The sequence below is a fragment of the Lissotriton vulgaris genome, chromosome 4_1 (genome assembly GCF_964263255.1).
Source record: "Lissotriton vulgaris chromosome 4_1, aLisVul1.2, whole genome shotgun sequence".
Taxonomy (NCBI): Eukaryota; Metazoa; Chordata; class Amphibia; order Caudata; family Salamandridae; genus Lissotriton; species Lissotriton vulgaris.
Window position 1 is genome coordinate 741619109 of NC_141691.1, and position 24178 is coordinate 741643286.

Consider the following 24178-nt stretch of genomic DNA (forward strand, 5'->3'; position numbering starts at 1 on the left):
TACTGGCGACAAGTGATGCCTCCATCCCCTTCTTGCGCGCTCCGGTGATAGGTGAGCGCCAGACATGTTGAGAAGGGGGGGGCGGAGGGGCAAAAAGGGATTTCCACTGAGAGTTAGGTGATCCCAGTGCCCTAGCTTCCGGGACTCTCAGTTTCGATTTCAGGAGTCCTTCATCCTATAGTTGTAGGATGGCGGCAGATGGCGGCAGCAGTATTTGCAGCTTTAGCCCTCTTCTTGCCCGGACCGTTGTGGGAAACGGCAACAAGGGACGTGCAGTTTCGGTTTCGGGTGTCCTTCATCCAGTAGGTGTACGATGGCGACAGATAGCGGCAGCTTTTTTTGCAGCTTTAGACCTCTTTATGCCCGGACCGGTGTGGGAACAGCAACAGGGAGCGTGCAGGGGAGAAGCAGGGATTTACACCTAGATTGGTGATCCTAGTGCCCAGGAGCTTTGTTGAGGAGCTCCTTCCCAGCGGCCATCTTGCCATCTCTAATAATGACCCTTTTCAAGTAGCACTTTGCATGAAAGGAGTGTGCCATGGGTGTTGCTGTGGGTGTACCCACATATTTTGCCACAATCCCAGATTTACAATGATTTGTACACCTGGGAATGAGTCAGAATTCTATACTTCCCCAGGGAAGGTGAAGAGAAGCACAACAAGGAGGGATACTTTTATTTCTCCTTGTGTATTCCTCTTTCTATGAGTGCTGCCATCTTATAGCAAACATTGAAGGAGGAAAATACCTCTCATGATTGTTTTGTGCTGGAAGGTGTGCCTTCCTACACAAAAATAATCATCCTTCCAATACAGGCACCCTTGTACCATGATGCAAGGGTGTCTCCATTGGAGCATGACAGCCAGTTGTGCTTCCGCACAGGGGAGGGCACAGGGATCCATCACATTGTTGTAAATATGATGCATTCCTGTGCTTCGATAGTAATGTAGCACGAGGCAGCCAAATTGCTTGTGGATATGTGCTGCATTACCAAAGTGTAGAAGTACATACAGGGCCTGATTCACAAAGGTGAAATTAAACCAAAAGTCCAGGTTTAGACCTAAAGTCTAACTTAACTACTACTAAAGTTAGACTTTTAGTATACGTTTATACCAAAAGTCTAACTTAGACAAAAAGTCTAACTTGACTAATGCTTCAATAATTCAATACATGCATAGATACTGGTGGGATGATTAAATGATTGCAACTCTAGTGACTGGATAATTGCAAGAGTGCATATACAGTATATAGGTGGTTTATAGAGTGCATCAATAGTGCATACATGATTGTTTCAGTCCATCCATAGCACCTAGCCTATTGAATGAGTGCATGAATAGTATTTCAGTGGTTGGATGCCGCCCTTTTGTTTTTGGTTAAGTGAACAGGTAGAGCCTGGATATAGCACCAAGATATAGCACCAATCTCGTATCAACCAGAAATAATAAGTAATTCAAAACTAAGTCCAGTGTGCCACTTACAAAGGAGACGCAACTTAAATCGGTCGCGCTTTGAGAGCCTGTTTACTGCTTGTGGCGGATATGGCCGAGTCGCAGTGGTAACATTTCCCATTGCAAATCTAACTGGGATTACAAACTTGGAATACATTGTGTCGGATTCTTATTGGGAATATCCGAGAAGATACACACTAATACCCTTAATAAGGCTTTCTGCTGAGATTATCAGGTCTAACGCTTGAACTATAATAATTGTTGACCAACAGCTGCTACTAACTGCTGTGTGAAGAATAAGCCAGCCAGTTAGACTCATCCTAATTTTGTTGTTTGGAAGGATCCTATACTTATCAGTGGTACTCACTGTTGATGTTTTCTACAATTACACACGCCCTGAAGAAGTTCTGGTGGTCAGAACGAAACGCGTTGACTGATGATTCTTTTGAGGATAGGAAAATAAAAAACGAACTGAGAAAATATCAAGACTTCTGAATTTGGATTTGGACTCTGAGAAATTTGAACTGATTGTATATGATTGGAGTGGTGCCCTAAAACTGAATGATAAACAGGTAGAGCCTGGATGTTTAGATAACTACATGGGTAGTGCCTGGATAATTGAAAAAGTGCATCAGTAGTGCCTGGCTAATTAGATGAGTGCATGACTCGTGTCTGAGTGATTGAATGAGTCCATTGTTAAAGCTTGAGGGATTGGATGAAAGTAAGTGTACTGCTGGAGTGATTGTATTAGTGCAAGACTATTGCCTCAGTATTCAAATAACTACATAGGTACTAGATGGGTGATAGGTTTACTACAATGGCACTCTCTATGTAACTCAATGACTGTATGAGAAGTGCCTGAGTGTTTCATCAGTGCACACGTGTGATTGAGTAGTTCAATGACTGCGTGGGTTGTTAGTGGGTGTTTAGATGGCTGCATATGTTCTGCAAATATTTTATAATGATTGCATAGTTACAGTCATGTTGATTGCATTAGTAAATAGTTAGTACCTACGTGATTAGATGACTGTATAGGTAACTCTTGCATAGTTCAATGAATACACAATTTCTGCTTGCCCGATTGCAAGAGTATATGTACAGTGTCTGGGTAATTGAATAACTCCATGGATAGTCAATCACTGATTTGATGACTGACTGACTAGTGGCTGGGGGATTCCATGAGTGCCTGAATACTGCCTGACTGACTGCAAAAGTACCTTCATTGCTGTTGGATACATGACAGTTGTCACTATATCTCTGACTCATTGGTTAGCTCCTTCTGTCAGTATCAGACTACCTGTTTTACTGTATATATGCTTTTCTTCTGAGATATGTTTGAGTGAAGTATAGGTATCACACTTGATATATAATGCACAAATGGCTGTCTAGAAATGTACATTGCTGTGCACATTCAGGACTATGTTTCCAAAACTGAAAACAACATTTTAGAATTTTCAAAGCAGTAAATCTTCTGCAAATAGCATGCTTACATCATTTATCAAATACTTCTTCTGCTTCTAAAACATGTACTCAGTATATCTCTAACAAAAGTTGAACTTGAAATTATGCTAGCACAAGAACTCTTGAGGCATTCTGCACTATTAATCCTCTTCAATTAAAAAATTATAATAATTAGAAAAAACACTACCCTCACCATATACATGAAATCAGCCTTAGGGAACATAGATCACCATTTAAACATATATGCGATTTCTTGAAAAATGTACACCTTCAAGCCATCTTTTCAAAAATACATACCTCTCTACATCTTTAAGTAAACTCAAAAGTTCCACCGTATATATAGCTATGTGCAAGCACAAAAAACATATCTCACCATCCAAGCATATGCAAAGAGATAAACTAAGTTAAAAACCACATCGACAAACACTTCCCAATACATACCTAACAAGTATTACTTCCTTCTAATTTATAGACAGGCAATCAACAACTTTTCAGACCATATTTAGCAACATTTTATTTTACGAGTCCTTAATAGCAAATTTTACCGATTCGCTATTATCGACTCGCAAAATGTTATGTATGTAAGTTTTGCAAATTAAATTGCGATTCCAATGCATTCCTTAATTGTGACACACAAATTGCGAGTCACAAATAAGGAATGGCTTCCCATTCATTCCTATGGGCCTAGAGGTGCAACTTGCGAGTATGCAATAGGTACTCGTAAATTGCGCATGCAATTTCAAGGGTGCAAGGGTGCAAAAAGGACATTTTGATGCACCCCTGAAATATGCATGTGTGCACCTGTGGTGCACATATATGCCCTAGGGGCATGTATGTACGTCACATTGCACCTAGAAAAATGCAAAAAAGTAAATGTTTCTAGGAATTTGCAAATTACCACCAACTTTAAGTTGGTGGTAATTTGCGATTCCTTTAAGCCAGGTCGCAATTTTTTTTTGCTTCCTGCAGTGCATTTAAGGAATCACAAATTGTAATTCCCTAAATACATTTGCAAAATAGGTAATCGCAAAAATTGTGATTCCCTATTTTATGAATGGCTTTTGAAGTGATACATCCCAAAAGGCTTTATTCCGTTCGCAAACAGGCCAACTTTGCGAATTGGCCTGTTTGTGAATGGTAAACCGCTTGATACATCTAGCCATTCATATTTTATTTCTCACCACACTATTCCTGTTTGATAATGTTACTAAAAGTACTACAACTCCCAGAATGCAAATAACAGATGTATCTATTCTGCACAAGATGTTTAGACATTCAAAACATTCTTTGTTCATCATTGCGACTTTCCACGTGACTATACTGTTATTTTTCAATAACATACACAATGTAATAAAGCGCCACTAATTCATTATTCTGTTCTTCCCAAAACATTCACCACTAACCTCTGAAACACATACCCTCTAATCGATACAGCTCATCTCATATATTATATCACTGTGATACTCTTTTTTTATCAAACTCCCATATAAATCTTAATTTATAATGTAGCTTTTTTAAAAGATTAAAAAATGATGCACATATCAGAAAATTGAGTTTGTAGATTACATTATTGTTTTAGCTCTCTTTGGATACCTTTGACACTGTTAGTATTTGTAAAAACTAAGCACAAGAATTGTACACCACTTTCATACAAAGCAACTCTAAAATGGTAACCTCTACAACTTTCCACTCTATCTTCATGAGAAAAGCATCAAATGAAATGATGTCTTTCATTTCAGACTACAGCATCTCCACTTGTGAAGGGTAAGCATCTATTAACCCATTTCCCTCTCTGTCAAAACAAGGTTTGTGTCTGCACGTTTTTGCGATGTTTTCACAATCATCATGGAATAATTGCAAATAAATGGAACTTTAATTCTATATCGAGGTTGGTTTTTCTGAAATTTTAATGCTATATAATAGTTTATTACATAGTCCTGAGTTAGAAATTAAAACTTTACATTATTTAAATTGTGTCATGACTCCCCAACTTTAAAAGAAAAGTTCTGTCTCTTTAACACCCTTGTCACCCAAATCACTCTTAGCTCAGTGTATTTAGCAACCTTGTGGAACCAGTCACAAGTTCACAGCACATTCTAGAAAGGACATGATGCTTCCAAATAGGATACAGTAGGTGTACTTTACTCCACAGATTCAAAAGCATATCCATGTCTCTATTACATTTCTTGTTTTAAATAACAGCTAATAATCCAACACACTCCCTAATTTTAATCACTTTCATTCTGACAGTATCCAATAAAAATATATATATATATTATATATATATACATATATACTCATACTCATACAGACAGTCCCGCACCAACTAAATCCTTCATCCAGACACTTATACACCCACTCATTCTTGAATATGTAAAACATATTTAAACTTTACAGTAACACACACATGATGTATAGAACTTTACAGAAACACAAAGACACTGGATGATGTCATCAGTGATGTCATTTGAGATGTCATCAGTGATGTCATCAGTGATGTCACTGACCATGTCATTAATGATGTAATATGTGACATCATCAGCAGTGGATTGCGGGCGTGCAAGTTATAGTGAGTCCAACTAACTATAACGTGGGAATTTCAATGGTTTTCTATGAGTAAAATGTTCAGCTAACTATAACTGGTGTGAAACCTATGTTTTTTTTAATGAATTTCTAATGTTTTTTAAATGCTAGTTCCTAACTATAACAAATGTGAAACCTATGTTTTTTTAGTGAATTTCAATGGTTTTTTAAATGCTAATTGCTAACTATAACGATTGTAAAACCTCTGTTTTTTTTCAAAGAATTTCAAAGGTTTTTTAAAAGCTAATTCCTTTCTATATCAAGTTTGTAACCTACGATTTTTTTTATTTGCTGTTTTGTGTAAGTATTAATTATTATTAATTTATTTTTGAAAAATATTTTTCCAATGTTATTTTTTAAATAATTTTTTCATGGGGCGCTCAGGGTGCGCGCACCGGTAAGCTCTCCAGAGAGCCCACCGAGAGTGCTATTTCTGCGTTCATTAAAAAAAATATGTATGAAAAGTAAATAATAACGCAAGACATTTAGTACCATACTTATAAAAGCAGTATTTTTGATTTACGAAATGAAAATGAATTTACATTTCCGTAAAGCTATCAAAACGTCACTCAAGCGCGCCGCGTAAGCGCCCCCGGAAGCGCCTACGTTCGCGCCACGTAAGCACCCCGGGAAGCGCTCCGGTGCACGCAGCGTAAGCGTGTCAAGTCATGTGACCTTAAAATAATTCTTTTCATTGGTTGCTTACAGTTTTTTTTACAAAAAATGAAATCCCCACCCCTTTCCTTCACTTCTTCTTTCACTTTTGTGACTGCAAGACATGGCTTTTTGCTCTTGGATCTTTGTTGGATTACCATGGCTGCCAGAACATCCAGCAGTGAAGATGACACAGAGACATTTAGTGATGAAGAGGTTCCTCCGCCCGGGTAAAGGAACACTTCATATGGAAGTTTTTTTCCATTCCAGAAGATTAAAAAAAGTAAATGCTCCAAAGGTGGAGTGCCGGATTCGTCATACAGTCCTCTCATGGGGTGACCCCACCAAAAAATATTCATTTGGGAACTCCACCATGATTCGCCATGTCAAGAGGAGGCACCCCCAGAACTTTACTCGGGAGAGTGTCAGAGCTCTGGCACAAGAGGCTCCCAGGGATGGTGCCTCTACTTCAACCAGAGGACCAACTACATCGGTGAGGGGGTGACCAGAAGAGCCGATCCCTAACTTTCAGCCTGCATTTAATGAAGTCGTAATTAAATGCAAAAAATGTGATCAGCTACTTTGTTATGGGGAACAAAGTGTTTTGCTCATGGTTCGAGCAATAGACAACCACCGCTGCCAACCCCAGTCCTAATTTTGATTATTTTTTTTGCTCCTATTGAGCAGTTTGCCATTCCCTGTTTTTGTTTCTGTTGAAAAAAAAGGGAAAAAAGAAGAAAAAAAAAGTTCTTATCAGAACTACCTCCAATTGTCATCAAAGAGCTTGTAACGACCGGGTTCTCAGACCAGATGGGATCAGCTCCAGAGAGCCCCTCCAGCCCAGCCGGAACGTAAACACCTCCCTCCTCAGGACCCATCTATCCAGGCACCTGGGTACCTACCTGAGGATGGGGAACTCGCAATATACAAGCTCATATCATCAGAAACACCACTAAATCTATAGGGTTACTAAGAATACTCACTGATTACTAAGGACGTCCATGCCCTACACCACACTCATACCTCATAGTCTCGCGACCACATGGGTCCAGACTAATCTACCCTGGGGCAGTTCTGATTATCTACCATTACACACTGATTACCCTCAGTGCTCACTCGACACGCAATCCAGCGTATTTACACACTAGGCTGCAGCCCTAGTGCTCTCTTTTTATCTGGTCCACAATCCGGCGGACCTACACACTGGTCTCTCCAGTGCTCGCTCACTTACAACATGATCCACAATCCGGCGGATCTACACACCGTATCCCCCGGGTGCTCACTCACTTACAACATGATCCACAATCCGGCGGATCTACACACTGACTACCCTCAGTGCTCACTCAAGCCGCAATCTTGCGGGTATACACACTGACCACAATCAGTGTTCACTCTAACGCCACTTACCAATGACGACCACTTTCCTATGAATACCTTCAGCTCTCTCTCTATGTTGGGAAGTCTCTCTCACTATTCACTAAGGGTTCGCTACTACAATAATATTATGGGATGACCAAATCACTCAGTGTCAATAATTCCCTAGCTCAAGGGCTCCTCTCTCTCCCTAATTATTCAGTGGCTACTTACCGGATCAGGGGCAGCATCTGTTCTGGCTGTAACACCTGACTAGAAGGAAAGGTTACCTGTGCTTTAAGAACAATAGACACACACTGTATGCAAGAACAACACATGCACACTAGTTCACTAAGAACTGGGGTATCTTTATTACACAATATCAATAGAATGTGAATAGACACATACACAGATCTGTATTATAATGGATTACTATAACACATCCACGTGTAACTGACAAAGACTATAGATAGAACTGGATTGTACTACACACCGCTGAAAGGAAAAGGATTAGCAATACAGTATAACAATACAGTAGGGACAAGGTTAATGTTTAAGTGTAAAGCAAACTAATATGACAGGACAGATATCACCTGATTAGCATGAAGTCTTGCTCTAGCTGTCATCTGGGCTCCTCTCTCGTCTGTGCCTTAGCTCGTCTTAGATTCTCTCCTGCACTCTTGGACACACATCTGCTCTAATCACTTTGCACTGGACTCCTCTCCCCCACGGACTCTCTCCACCTTCCAACTTCAGTCTAATGGTTTCTGCCGCTCTGATAACCGTTCGCTCCACTAGCTTCTTCACTCTGTTTGATTACTTCCATGTCAATGTCCAATGAACTCCAGCTGCTCCCACAGATTAATCCACGATATAACTTCAGTCTCTTCTAAAAGGCATTACTTCAGACTCCAGCTATTCACAACTCCTCCTGATAAGTAACTGCTTCTGACTGCTTCCTTCAGTTACAGCTCACTGACTGTCTGTCTGTCTTCTCTCTGTTCCAAACATCTTCTGTCTCTTCTCCTCCTGCAACTCCACTCCTCTCCTCTGTTCCAATTCAACATAAACTCTTTCTGATTCTCCACTCCTTCTGCAACTCCACTCCTCCTCTGCTTCAATCAACTCAACTGCTTTCAGCTCAACTCACTGCAACTTCCGCTCGACTGATTCTCTCCGCTCCTCCAACTCAACTCACTAACTCCGCCTCTGCACTTCACTATTATAGAATGCTCTTCCCTCATGGAAATTTCCAACAGAGGGCTGCCTCCCACCGAATTCCTGTGCCAGTTCCAGGGCCCCTTGCGCAGCCGCAGTGACCATCTGCATGTTACGTCTGAACCCAGGAGACAAACACATTCCTCGGATAAGAACCAGTCCTGGCTGGTTTTCCCCTAGCGCACAACAGGCTTAACTATAAACATTACATTTCCCCTTCAAGCATCTCAGCTCTGCAGGGATAGAAAGCAAAATGGAGTCTCTCTAGTTCTGGGCCTTGTAGGCCTGAGAAGGATGAAATAACCCTTAGTTCTGTCAGAGTACCTACACAAACCATACCAATGTGTAATATAAAGTCAGGACCACAGGATCCACCCTCTACTATAGGCAAAATAATGAAAGAACACATAACTATGCTAAAGCCAATAGGCAATAGATGGATTAGAGTCAAGAATAAGGGATCTATCATCATATAAAGCAGCTATCCTCTAGTTTATGCTTCTAGGTCTGGCAAAAAGGCTTTAAAGGACCAACACAAAGTAAAAATACAGATTATAGATGTTAGCAAGCTTAAAGTCATCATCACTCAGAAATAGAGCCGGAAAACTACGTCAATACATTGCACCCTTGACTTTATCTTGCGAACATCTGTAAACAACAACATCCAAGTAAACAAACATCAACATAATCTATCAACAAAACCAAAAACCAAAAGGCTCTCTAAAATAAATGACAACTTAAGGAAATTCCACCTAAAACTCGATGTAGGTAATACAAATCTAACAACCAACTGAAAACAAATCAAAGCACCCTTGACCTGAATGCTGAAATGTAACTAAGATTGATCTGATACCAACAGAAACTAACCAAAGCACCCTTGACCTAAATGTTGAAATGTAGAAACTAATCAAAGCACCCTTGAACTAAATGTGCCTCAACTTCTAGTGATAACTCATGAAGTCTATTGATGTAGGGACATGTTTGTGAAAGGAAAACAACAAAGGGCCTAAATGGGGCCTACCTACTTCGGTCAACTTAAGAACTAAATGTGAAATCTGACAAATAAACATGACAAAGGGTCCTCAAGGTCTGGGCAAACATTACTAATAGATGTAGGACATAACCTGACTAAAAGACACACCTCACAGAACAACTTAAAGTCTAGGGTAACCACCCTTGGAACTAATCCCACTGTTCTAATTAAGAGTTGATGAATCAAAGTGAAAGTGTAATAACAGGAAAATAAGGATAACCCCATTCCTACAAAATAGCTGGTGTAGCACTATGCATATCAAGCAATAAGTCAAAGAAAATTATCTAAGCGTGGTGCATATCTAAAAGATAAATTTGAACCATGCCAAAGGCAATAGGTAAAGGACACAATATCACAAAGCAGTTAGCACCTAGTTCCTCACTGTATCACACTGTGAAACACATGTGTGCACCATGGTTTCTATCCCTTTCATTGGCAAGACTGTTTTATAGAAAACAGGAAAATTTTAATAGGTGAAAGATAAACAAGTGTAAAGTCAATCTGTAATAGCATAGCATACTAAAATCAAAATATCATGTATCACAGGGCATCAGATTATTAAAGCAGCTCACTAATTATACATAGCACCCTATGACATTCAAACAATTTCATTTGCATATATCAAAAGGAATCATTGAACCAAATGCCTAATCATAAATGTGGCACTGCATAACAGGACTGAGAAATTTTCAATTGGGGCCTGTTTGTGGTAATTGCAAAAGTGGCATAATGTCCATCTGAAATAGAAGAATGCAGGCCAAGAAATTACATTGCAGATTCCTTTTGTGGGAAACATTATCATAACCAAATAAAAATGGGTTCTTTTAGATCATCATTTGCAAAATATTTTTTTCTTTTCAAAAATGGGACTATAGGCTTTGTCAAAAATATATATATATATTTTATTTTTAGTAAATCCAAAGATAGTGTATGGGGTTTGAACCTGACTGCTGAGGCAGCCAACTGTAGAGTTCAGTCAATGTAAGAGTTCTTTTTTATAGGAATCCATCGTTGGTTTCTTCTTAGAACAACAGTTAATTGATGTAGGCCACGACCCTTCATCTTCATCTGTATCCGGTGCCAAGGAAGCACTTCCTCGGATCTGGTCATTAGTCACCAGCTTCCGCCGTTCATCTGCCACCAATCCGGTCTGGTCTGGTTCCATCTTCCAAAAACAACAAACTAACATAAAAATAAAAACAATAAACTAAAATAACAAAGGGAGTGGGAGGGGGGTGGGCCGACGCACACACCAAACACCACAACCCAACAACCTGAAACGAAAAAACAAGTATCATTAATCTAGCAAAAATAAATGTTCCATTTAAAAAGCACCCCAAGTGCTTTTTATTGTCGAAAGAAACCTCCTAGTTTATAAAAGAAATTATTCTACATTCAAGGAATAATTTAAATCATATTCTTTTAAATTTGTTTGGGCAAAATCCAATTTTGTCATACACAGCCAGAAGGGCTGGGGCCTAGCAACTCCCAACTCCTCTGAGAAACAGCCCCTCCCTTCAGAAAGATGTTCGCGCTTGGAGTTTTGAATCCGCTCCAAAAATAAGCAGAAGCCAGGCTACAGTGCGATGTAATTTTGAATCACTGCCAAGTGCTGATCTCATTGTAGGAGCCAAGCTACCGCCAACCATTCTGTCTAAGCATCTCTAATCTCTAGTCAGGGAAGCTCACTTAGGCCTACTGTATTTATCTAACTCCAAGGGCCAAGCGTCTGCCAATTATTCTGCATGTGCAAGGATCCCTTATCTGAAGTCCATGAAGCTGTCTGCGCCGACAGCAAGGAAGAGCGACTTGACCCCCCCTTACATAAACATTTCTCCGCGGCTCATCAATTTTTTTCCTCTACACTGCCTTCCCCTTCTTCGTGATGTCACCCACAGGGCGGTTCCTCCACCCTTTCAAAACTCTGAGAGCTGAGAACAGCTGCCAAGTTACTGAAGAGAGGGCTTGGCCAAATTGCAAGCATCCTTTATCTACATGCCAAGGAAGCCTGAGTCAGTTGGAGGACCGTAGCCCTCCCTTTATATCAACAACTGTCCGCGGAAAAGAATTGGAGTATGGCCAAGAATAACAAACTGGGATTCACAGCTCTCATAAGTAACACACTGGGCCTCCTCCCTTACAAAGCTCCGAGCTGAGAACTGGTGCCTGGCTCATATCAGTCAAGGTCATTTCAAATTCTTTATAACTCAAAACACATCTGTTCCCAGGCCAGAGAGCTAACCATTATTCTCTAACTAACCGAAGCAAATTTAAAACGTGATGAAAAGCATGCTAAAATCAGTAATTAATAAGGACATATTTTTTGCAACTAAGTCACATGCTAGCATTTTAAAATAAATCTACCATAAAAACAGCTACTGGCTGAAAGGGAAAAAATAATTAGAACATTGCATGCAAATATCTTTCATTTTTCGTTTTTAAAAATAACATGTGAAACAACACAAGGGGCAACAGGTAATTTTGCATTGCATAACCAAGAATTCATAATTTAGTGTGCAAGCATTTGTACTCTATCTATTAAAAAGGGCCAGATTCAACATCATTTATTTTTCAAATAGCCAGTTTTTCAAACTGAGTGGGTTAACTTTCACACGCTATTCTAAGGGGCAGCTTGCATTGGAAAAAATAATAATGTATATTTTCTAGAACACATTTTTTTTTTAAAAAGCACACGGTTGCATTTCACTAATCAAAAGCACATTCTATGATGGGTCTGTTTTTATATTTTCGTTCTTCACAACCGCGAAAGCATCAATTAAAACACCCTCTGTGCAAACCCTTATCTCAATCCGACTGGTTGATTTATAACTTTCCGACCTCTGAGTCAGACACATTAAATCATGTGTTCCAAGGCAAACCCACACAAATTCGTGGACGCATTTCAAAACGAATGTTAAATGAACACTGCTCTTTCTCTCTATGCAAGATGTAACCATTCTGTCAGCAAGCTGACAAAGCACATAGGCAGAACCCAGCAACCAATGAAAGCAAATCAAACCACCATTCATCTAAACACTCACTGACTTTTAGTGTCAGCTCACATAACCATGCATGTTAAACAGCATGTTAAAATAAATACTGCCGTCTCAATTCAAGATAAAAACCCTTTGGCAGCTCAAACACAATCATTCCCCAATGTCTGCAGTACATGGGAAATTCAAGAACTTATCACTCCACGTTTTCAAATAACACGTGTGCACAACTACAAAATAATTTCCCCAAGCATTTGAAAGAGATCCAGCTCTCTCCTGCCTAACGCAACAATAGCATGCTATGTACAAGCCATATCCACATGGCGCTATTCACAAGCCATATTCACAAGAAAGTCAACAAGTTCAAAAAATGACACGCTCTTCACAAGGAATATATTCAATGCGCAATACACAAGGAACACAGCAAGTCAAAATGAGAACATGCTCCTCACAAGCCATAATTACATGGCGCTATTTACAAGGCATATTTACAAGAAAGTCAACAAGTCACCATAATGACATTCTCTCCACAAGGCATATATACAAGGCGCAATACACAAGGAACACAGCAAGTCAAAATGAGAACATGCACCTCACAAGCCATATTTATATGGCGCTATTCACAAGCCATATTTACAAGGAGCTATTTACAAGGAACTCCGCAAGTCATATTACATTGAATACATTTCACATTGCACAGCATAAGCAGACGCAGCAAGCAATTTAATGGGCAATTTAAAAGCATTTTTCACACACATTTGTAGAATTGGACCATCACAAAGATGTAATTGGCTCCCTCATGTAATGTCACCCTTCAAGCCTGACAGTTCAAACACCAAGATGAAAAGCATTTCTTCCACCCTGCATAAGTCAACTGCCATGATGTACTGCAATCTCCTTACACTGCAACTGTTCAAGCCGATAGGCCAATTTTCGTGCCAAGTGCAAACCATCAAGATAAAAACCAATACAGCGCACACAGGCTTCGTAAACGGTTCGTCAACGCCAGATTTAACTGGCGATTAGGGCACTCCCCCACAACTTATGGGAAACTATCCAAATACATGTCCAGGGCACACAGGCTTCGTAAACTGCAAGACTATGCCAGATGTAACTGGCGATTAGGGCACTCCTCCACAACTCATGGGAAACTCAACTGTCCAAGCCCATAGGTCACACAGGCTTCGTAAACTGTTCGTAGACGCCAGATGTAACAACCGGGTTCTCAGACCAGATGGGATCAGCTCCTGAGAGCCCCTCCAACCCAGCCGGAACGTAACCACCTCCCTCCTCAGGACCCATCTATCCAGGCACCTGGGTACCTACCTGAGGATGGGGAACTCGCAATATACAAGCTCATATCATCAGAAACACCACTAAATCTATAGGGTTACTAAGAATACTCACTGATTACTAAGGACGTCCATGCCCTACACCACACTCATACCTCATAGTCTCGCGACCACATGGGTCCAGACTAATCTACCATGGGGCAGTTCTGATTATCTACCATTACACACTGATTACCCTCAGTGCTCACTCAACACGCAATCCGGCGTATCTACACACTAGGCTGCAGCCCTAGTGCTCTCTTTTTATCTGGTCCACAATCCGGCGGACCTACACACTAGTCTCTCCAGTGCTCGCTCACTTACAACATGATCCACAATCCGGCGGATCTACACACCGTATCCCCCCGGTGCTCACTCACTTACAACATGATCCACAATCCGGTGGATCTACACACTGACTACCCTCAGTGCTCACTCAAGCCGCAATCTTGCGGGTATACACACTGACCACAATCAGTGTTCACTCTAACGCCACTTACCAATGACGACCACTTTCCTATGAATACCTTCAGGTCTCTCTCTATGTTGGGAAGTCTCTCTCACTATTCACTAAGGGTTCGCTACTACAATAATATTATGGGATGGCCGAATCACTCAGTGTCAATAATTCCCTAGCTCAAGGGCTCCTCTCTCTCCCTAATTATTCAGTGGCTACTTACCGGATCAGGGGCAGCATCTGTTCTGGCTGTAACACCTGACTAGAAGGAAAGGTTACCTGTGCTTTAAGAACAATAGACACACACTGTATGCAAGAACAACACATGCACACTAGTTCACTAAGAACTGGGGTATCTTTATTACACAATATCAATAGAATGTGAATAGACACATACACAGATCTGTATTATAATGGATTACTATAACACATCCACGTGTAACTGACAAAGACTATAGATAGAACTGGATTGTACTACACACCGCTGAAAGGAAAAGGATTAGCAATACAGTATAACAATACAGTAGGGACAAGGTTAATGTTTAAGTGTAAAGCAAACTAATATGACAGGACAGATATCACCTGATTAGTATGAAGTCTTGCTATAGCTGTCATCTCGGCTCCTCTCTCGTCTGTGCCTTAGCTCGTCTTAGATTCTCTCCTGCACTCTTGGACACACATCTGCTCTAATCACTTTGCACTGGACTCCTCTCCCCCACGGACTCTCTCCACCTTCCAACTTCAGTCTAATGGTTTCTGCCGCTCTGATAACCGTTCGCTCCACTAGCTTCTTCACTCTGTTTGATTACTTTCATGTCAATGTCCAATTAACTCCAGCTGCTCCCACAGATTAATCCACGATATAACTTCAGTCTCTTCTAAAAGGCATTACTTCAGACTCCAGCTATTCACAACTCCTCCTGATAAGTAACTGCTTCTGGCTGCTTCCTTCAGTTACAGCTCACTGACTGTCTGTCTGTCTTCTCTCTGTTCCAAACATCTTCTGTCTCTTCTCCTCCTGCAACTCCACTCCTCCCCTCTGTTCCAATTCAACATAAACTCTTTCTGATTCTCCACTCCTTCTGCAACTCCACTCCTCCTCTGCTTCAATCAACTCAACTGCTTCCAGCTCAACTCACTGCAACTTCAGCTCGACTGATTCTCTCCGCTCCTCCAACTCAACTCACTAACTCCGCCTCTGCACTTCACTAATATAGAATGCTCATCCCTCATGGAAATTTCCAACAGAGGGCTGCCTCCCACCGAATTCCTGTGCCAGCTCCAGGGCCCCTTGCGCAGCCGCAGTGACCATCTGCATGTTACGTCTGAACCCAGGAGACAAACACATTCCTCGGATAAGAACCAGTCCTGGCTGGTTTTCCCCTAGTGCACAACAGGCTTAACTATAAACATTACCTTTCCCCTTCAAGCATCCCAGCTCTGCAGGGATAGAAAGCAAAATGGAGTCTCTCTAGTTCTGGGCCTTGTAGGCCTGAGAAGGATGAAATAACCCTTAGCTCTGTCAGAGTACCTACACAAACCATACCAATGTGTAATATAAAGTCAGGACCACAGGATCCACCCTCTACTATAGGCAAAATAATGAAAGAACACATAACTATGCTAAAGCCAATAGGCAATAGATGGATTAGAGTCAAGAATAAGGGATCTATCATCATATAATGCAGCTATCCTCTAGTTTATGCTTCTAGGATTGGCAAAAAGGCTTTAAAGGACCAACACAAAGTAAGAATACAGATTATAGATGTTAGCAAGCTTAAAGTCTTCATCACTCAGAATTAGAGCCAGAAAACCATGTCAATACAGAGCTGTATTCTTAAAAAAATGAAAAAGAGTAACTGAAGTGGAGTGCAGTGAGAGAAGAGAGGAAAATGAGTGAGTAAGCAAAGAAAGGGACGAGAGGGGAAGGGAAGTGAAGTAGGGGGACTGAAAGAAGGTGAGTGTGGGGAACGAGAGTGAGGAGAAGGAGAGTGAACATGGGGAATGTGGATAAGTGAAGAAAATTTAGTAAAAGAACGGTGGTGTGGAAGGTTAAGAAAAGAGCAGCGATTTTTAGGAAAGAGTCGAGATACAGACTGGATAAAGACAATTGAGTGTGAGACAAGGTGAGTAAGGTAGTGAAGAAACAGAGAAAGTGAAAGAAAAATTTAGAGTAGAAGACTGAAGGCCACATTTATGAGGCCATGCGTCACTTTTAGGCCGCAGGGGTGTCACTTTTTGTGACGTACCAGTGGTGTAAAAAATGCAACTTGTTGAGTCATATTTACAAAGTGACGCATCTAGGTAGATGCGTCACTTTGTAAACCCCCACGCCACATTATACCTGCGCCAGGTGTAATGTATGCAAAGGGGGCGTATTGTCACAAGGAAGGATCGTAGAAGTGACGCAGTGAAATCTATGAGATTTCACTGCATCACTTTTAGGACACCGTTGCGTCAAAATCTTGCACTTGCCTCACAGCAGGCGTAAGACTGACGCAAGCCCTTTCACATGGGGCTGGCCCCAAGTGAAAGAATGCATTGCTGGAGTTGCGTCACTTTTGTGACACACTCCAGCAATGCATCACTTTTGCGCTTACAGATACATCAGAAATACTGATGCATCTGTAACTCCTTGCGACAAAATGCGTCATACATTAAATATGATGCATGAGTAGAAGACTGAAGGCCTCTTTTATGAGGCCATGCGTCACTTTTGCTCCACCAGTGCGTCACTTTTTGTGATGCACCAGTGGTGTAAAAAATGCACCTTGTTGAGTCATATTTACAAAGTGACGGATCTATGTAAATGAGTCACTTTGTAAACCCTTGCGCCACATTATACCTGCGCCAGGTGTAATGTATGCAAAAGGGGCGTATTGACGCAAGAAAGGGTCGTAGAAGTGACGCAAAGAAATCTATGAGATTTCACTGCGTCACTTTTAGGACACCGTTGCGTCAAAATCTTGCGCTTGCCTCACAGCAGGCGTAAGACTGACGCAAGCCCTTTCACATGGGGCTGGCCCCATGTGAAAGGATGCATTGCTGGGGTTGCGTCACTTTTGTGACACACTCCAGCAATGCATCACTTTTGCGCTTACAGATAGGTCAGAAATAATGACGTATCTGTAACTCCTTGCGACATAATGCGTCATACATTAAATATGACGCATGAGTAGAAGACTGAAGGCCTCATTTATGAGGCCATCCATCACTTTTACGCCACCGGTGCGTCACTTTTTGTGATGCACCACTGGTGTAAAAAATGCACGTTGTTGAGTCATATTTACAAAGTGACGCATCTTTGTAAATGCATTACTTTGTAAACACCTGCGCCACATTATACCTGTGCCAGGTGTAATGTATGCAAAGGGGGCGTATTGACGCAAGAAAGGGTCGTAGAAGTGACGCAGTGAAATCTATGAGATTTCACTGCGTCACTGTTCTTGCGCCTGCCTCACAGCAGGCGTAAGACTGACGCAGGTCCTTTCACATGGGACTAGCCCCATTTGAAAGGATACATTGCTGGAGTTACATCATTTTTGTGACACACTCCAGCAATGCATCACTTTCCTCTAAACACTCTACTTTATTTTTTTACTCTATTTTTTTATACTGTTTTTCACCGTGGTGCGCTGAGGGTGCGCGAACCGGAGAGCATACCCGGAAGCGCACCCAGCGCTTACCCCATGAAAATTTCAACAAAAAAAAACTTTTTTATTGCCCTTCAGGGTCCTTCTAGGCCCCCCTCAGAAAACCTAGGGGGTCAGGGGGTGTCTACTCTTCCCCCTTTTAATTATTGCCCCCTTTCTTCTTCACCTCTTGTGTCTCGATTCTACCGAGACACAAGATGGCGGACTCTCCGGACTGTTTAGAATGTTGACAGACACCCGACAGCTTATCAGCTTTCCGCTCACGCACTCCCGTAGTACGCCGGGTGCGCTCCCCGGGAACGCGCACCGGTGAGCGCTCGGAGCGCGCCTATAGATATATATGTGTTTTTGAAGTTAATTTTCACAAAAACCACTGGAGCAATTTCCACCAAATATAGCAAAGGCACATCTGCATACCTGTCCCTACAAATTTGCCAAGTTTGGCGTAATTCCATTCAGCGGTTCGGGCTGTAGACTTGTCAGACCGTCCTATGGAAATTAACATGGGGAAAACACGTTTTGGGACCCCCCTTTTTCCTCAGCCCCCACTTCACGAATCCCCCCGAAACTTCCAGGGAAGGAACGGAAGGGAGCTGGCTAAAATTTTGGAAAATTACACACAAATTCCTTAACTGGCGCCAGAGTGATTCCCAATAGAATGTTGCGGATTTCCTATGGTAGCCAATCCTAACTATAACGACCGCCAGTAGGTAATATATATATATATATATATATATATATATATTCACTGAAAAAACCATAGGTTTCACACCAGTTACAGTTAGCTGGAAATGTTACTGACATAAAACCATTGAAATTCCCACGTTATAGTTAGTTGGACTCACTATAACTTAAGCGCCTGCAATGCACTGCTGATGACGTCACATATTACATCACTCATTACATGGTCAGTGACATCACTCATGACATCACTGAGGACACCATCCTTGTGACAGAGTGACAGACCTCCTTTCAGTATAATGTAACCCTTGAAACACATATTCAAAAATAGAAACTAAAATTTTCAAAAAAATAGAGATACCCATACCAGTTACAACAACCAATTCAGTAATACCACCATTTATATACACATCCACTCATTCACCAACAGTGATGTAATATGTGACGTCATCAGCAGTGCATTGCAGGCGCGCAAGTTATAGTGAGTCCAACTTATTTTGTAAATACTGTATTTTTTAATTGTATTATAAATGGCTATACGATTGTATTTGATTATGACTATATGTATGCTTTGTAATGTATGCTTTTATGATTTGCAACCAAAATCGTAATAAAGCAATATTGAATTGAATTGAATTGAGTCCAACTAACTATAACGTGGGAATTTCAATGGTTTTATGTCAGTAAAATTTCCAGCTTACTATAATTGGTGTCAAACCTATGGTTTTTTCAGTGAAAATATATATATATATATATTCACTGAAAAAACCATAGGTTTTAGGCCATATATAGTTAGGGATTAGCATTTACAAAACCTTAATTTACTCGCACAAAACCATTGAAATTCGCATATATAGTTAGATGCAATAACTATATATCGCGCACCCGCAATCCACTGCTGATGATGTCACATATTACATCATTCATGACATGGTCAGTGACATCACTGATGAGATCACTGATGACATCATCCAGTGACTGTAAGTTTCTGTAAAGTTAAAATATGTCTTACATATTAAAGAATGAGTGGATGTATAAGTGTCTGGATGAAGGATTTAGTAGGTGCATGACTGACTGTTTGAGAGAGTGATTAAATGTGTCTTACTGAGTGCATGGGTTAGTGACTAAACTGTCTTAAGTTGTGCATCATTATATCTGTTGTTCTATGAACTGCTGCATGTGTTGATCAGTAGCTATATGAGTAACTATATGGGTTATTGATTGGTTGCCCAAGTATTTGTATGGGAGAGTGAGTGTGTGTGTGGGGGTGGCTGGGGGGTGTGTGACTCTGTGCATACATGTGTGAACAGTTGATTCACTAGATCTATGGGTTCAAAACTGTATGTGGAAACAGCTGTATGGGTGGTTGACTGTGTATGAGTGTATTGGTGAGTGAATGGATATCTCAGTGCTACATGTCAAGGTAAGTACAATTGTAAAACACAGTACATGTGAGAGTTCACATATATCAATTACTGTGTATAAGAGCCAGTGAATGTGTGAGTGGCTGAATGGATCATTGAAAACTTGTATCAGTTATTGTATAAGAGAGTAAATATGTGTTAGAATATGTTTGAATAAGTAAGGTGTGTATAACTGTATAGTTGAGGAAATGGAGATGTGATTGATTCAGTGCATGACTGACTAGGTGTGTGAGTAACTCCATGGATGAGTGACAGTCTGTGAGTGTCTGTTTACTCTGAGTGTATCTAAGGTTATATTAGAGTCTGAAGAGGTTGATTGTATTATCACATGATTGATGTCATCAGTGATGTTGTCAGTGATGTCATTTGAGTTATCATCAGTGATGTCATTTGAGTTGTCATCAGTGATGTCATCAGTGATGTCACTGACCATGTCATGAATGATGTAATATGTGACATCATCAGCAGTGGATTGCGGGTGACCGATATATAGTTATTGCATCTAACTATATATGCGAATTTCAATGGTTTTGTGCGAGTAAATTAAGGTTTTGTAAATGCTAATCCCTAACTATATGTGGCCTAAAACCTATGGTTTTTTCAGTGAATTTCAATGGTTTTTTAATAGCAAATATCTATAGCTGTAACATATATTCTTATTCTAATTCACAAATATATTTTATATATTTTTTTTAAGCAAAGGACCCAGATGCATTTACAGTTTATCACTAACAATGTTCCAGGCTAATGTATTTTCACGGGAAATTAACAACTGTCCTGCAAGTAAAATATTCCTATTTCGTGAAAAAGGGCGTTTCTTCGTCCCATGAGGGAGCCGTTGAGCAAAAGAGACTCGACCTGCTGTCTTAGTCGCTGATAGGCCGAATTATCGGATTTTTATCGATCACTTTATGTTGCAACAGTGGAAAACAAAACAGCCCTTGCCCATTTATTTTTACAGCATTCCTGCATATTATACCCTACCCCCAAACAGTATTTTGCCTGTTACCATAGTAGTAGTTTATGGAACACTTACGTCAGCACATAGGTTAAAAATTTCACCACAATATGTTGCTAATGAGTGAGCTTCAGCATTATACTTCAAATTATAAATATAATTTCTATTGATGACTGCTACCCCCACAAAAAAACAGACGTATGTACTTTTTTAATTAACTTTTATTAAAACAATAACTGGAACTATAACTAAAATATAACACTACAATAAATAACTAGAACTATAAGTAACAAAACTATATAATAAACAACATATAATATGGAGTCCAAAATAAGTTTTGTAGTTAATCTGCAAAACAAAAAGAAAATTAGTGTTTAAATTTAGATTGAAGTGACTAAATGAGATCAAACATCACAAGTCAAAGTAAAACTTGACAATATTTATATTTTTTTAAATCTTTGCAGTGTGCCTGAAACGCTTCCACTGGCATTGTACATGCAGACTTTGGTCCACCCTCTATATCAATTTTTGCAGTTTGACATATCACGTCCTACATGTGTTATTCATCTCCTACTTTCTCCTTTCAAATTCTCTTGTAAAGACCTTAACAACAAATAAAGGGAACATTTTCTGCATATTTTAGTAAAGCATATGACACAATGCATAGTAACACCGTATTTATTGAATGTTTTGAAATTAATTTTCACAAGTCTTAAAAAAGGTGAATGCAAGAAGAGTTATTTGCCGCATATGCAAGACTGCTTTCAAGAGGAGACCCCAATAAAAAGGACTTGTGTGGAACTGCAAGTATGCTGAAGCAGTTGCAGACTAAGAATCCAGTCAACTTTGCAATGGAAGAGTTAAGGAGATTGAGAGCAGCTCCTTCTGCTTCATGAGAAGGCCCGAGTACCAGTGGAGCAACACCGTCAACCTCTAGAGCACAGCCTAATATTTGTCCCCAATTTGAAACTCTTTAAGAGAAAAAGTAAGAAGGTTGGGAGCTTTGTATGCCATCCTAATATCTATTATCCATAGTTATACAGAGATCCGCCCTGTATCAGACTCATATGTACAAGTGTATATTGTAGATTATCTGCCACCGAAAACCTCTCAAGTACCTATATCCGTTACTTTTTAACTTGGTTGAGTAGTCATATTGTGAGTATTTACCTTAAAGTTGTTAATTTTTTATTGATTATTACTCTTTGAGATATTCCCTGTCTACAAACAGAGAAGAATAGGAATATTTTGTCTCCCTTTGCAGATAGTGAAGGATAGGTAATGCGTACTTTTGTCCCCCGTTGTAATCCGTCATACCTGTTTTTCTCCCCACTGATTGATTGATTGGCTGGACATTTATTGTTCAAGGAATAGTTCTCTCGAGGTATTCTTTGTTTGTAAATAACGTGGAATAGAAATATTCTGTCTAGTCTTTGCAAGTAGTGAAGGGTGGGTAATGCGGACCTTTGTCCCCCGTTGTAATCTGTCATACCCATCTACTCCCCACTGATTGAGAAACTAGTTCCACCCGGAAAAATTTATTAGAGGTACATCATCTGGCTCAACCGGAGAGTACCCCTAATAAAGAAGACATATGTAAAAAACGAAGTAATCACTATATCCTGTTAAACAGAAACTTTAGCATGAAATACACTTGAAAAGAAAGGGAAAGAAATCAAACAAAATCAGTAGGCCACTGATGAGTTTTTGACTTCGCTAGAAATAAGAAACATGGAAGTGGTGAAAAAAGCCAAGCTTGACGTTACGGCAGCCACGAGGTAGCTAGGCTCCGCCACCCCACCACTGCTCCAAGCATGTCTGTCCCACCGCCCGCCACGCCCATTAATGGTAACATGAAATAGATACAAATCAGCAGATACCTACCCCCATTCCGGAAACTCCCGAAGTGCAACAGGGCCACGGTTACGCCCATCCGGAAGATGAGGCCTCGACACGTGCAGGGCGGAGCCCAGCTAACCGCCATCAGCTGTGGCGTGGATGGGCCGAAATGTACTGGTCTCCCGATTCCCTTCTTCTTCCGCCTTGCAGGACACAGGGGGGGGATGTCTTGCCTCTGCCTCCGACCCCCCCTTCTTATCGCCTGGTCCGGACATCACGGATATCAACGCCAGGTGTCGGCATGGGGTGCGCTGATAGGGAGAGGCGGCGCGAACGAGCCTCTCCCACCCCCCAAGGTGGGGGCCCCTCAGCTGCACCCCCAACGCTCCACTCACCCATCAAAAGGGTTGTCGCGTAAGGTGCACCAGGAGAGGAGCCGAGGCCGATGGCAACTAAAGCTGCGACAACACTGGAGAGAAATGTTTTGCACATGCCACCGACCTTCCCCTCGTATCTCCTGGTCTGGCCCCGGGCTCCCCGTTCGGTCCTGAAGCGGCGGCCTGCAGGCCACGTAGGGGGGATGTCTTGCCTCTGCCTCCGACCCCCCCCCTCTTATTGCCTAGTCCGGACATCACGGATATCAACGCCAGGTGTCGGCGTGGGGTGCGCTGGGAGGGAGAGGCGGCACAAACGAGCTGCACCCCCAACGCTCCACTCACCCAACAAAAGGGTTCCTCCACTCTTGCGATGCAGCGGCGCTGCACTCACCCGACAAAAGGTCTCGTCCACTATTGCGAGGCAATGATGCCCTTCTCACCCAGCGGGGGTCTTGTCCACTGTTGCGGTGCAACGACGCTTCTAGTTTCCTGCGTCCAGAAACGTTCTCCTCAACTTTGAAGATTCTATAAGAGCCACGGGAGCCCCCGATGGGGAATGACTGCCATGATCACCCACGGAACGACCACGACGTAGCCGCGGGACATCGGCGAGCTCATGCCGGCGCTGGCCTCAGTCTTGAAATCACCAAAATCCTGCAAGACTACCAACTTGATCAGTTCCGATGGGACACCAGTATGACCCGGTAGGAGAGATTGT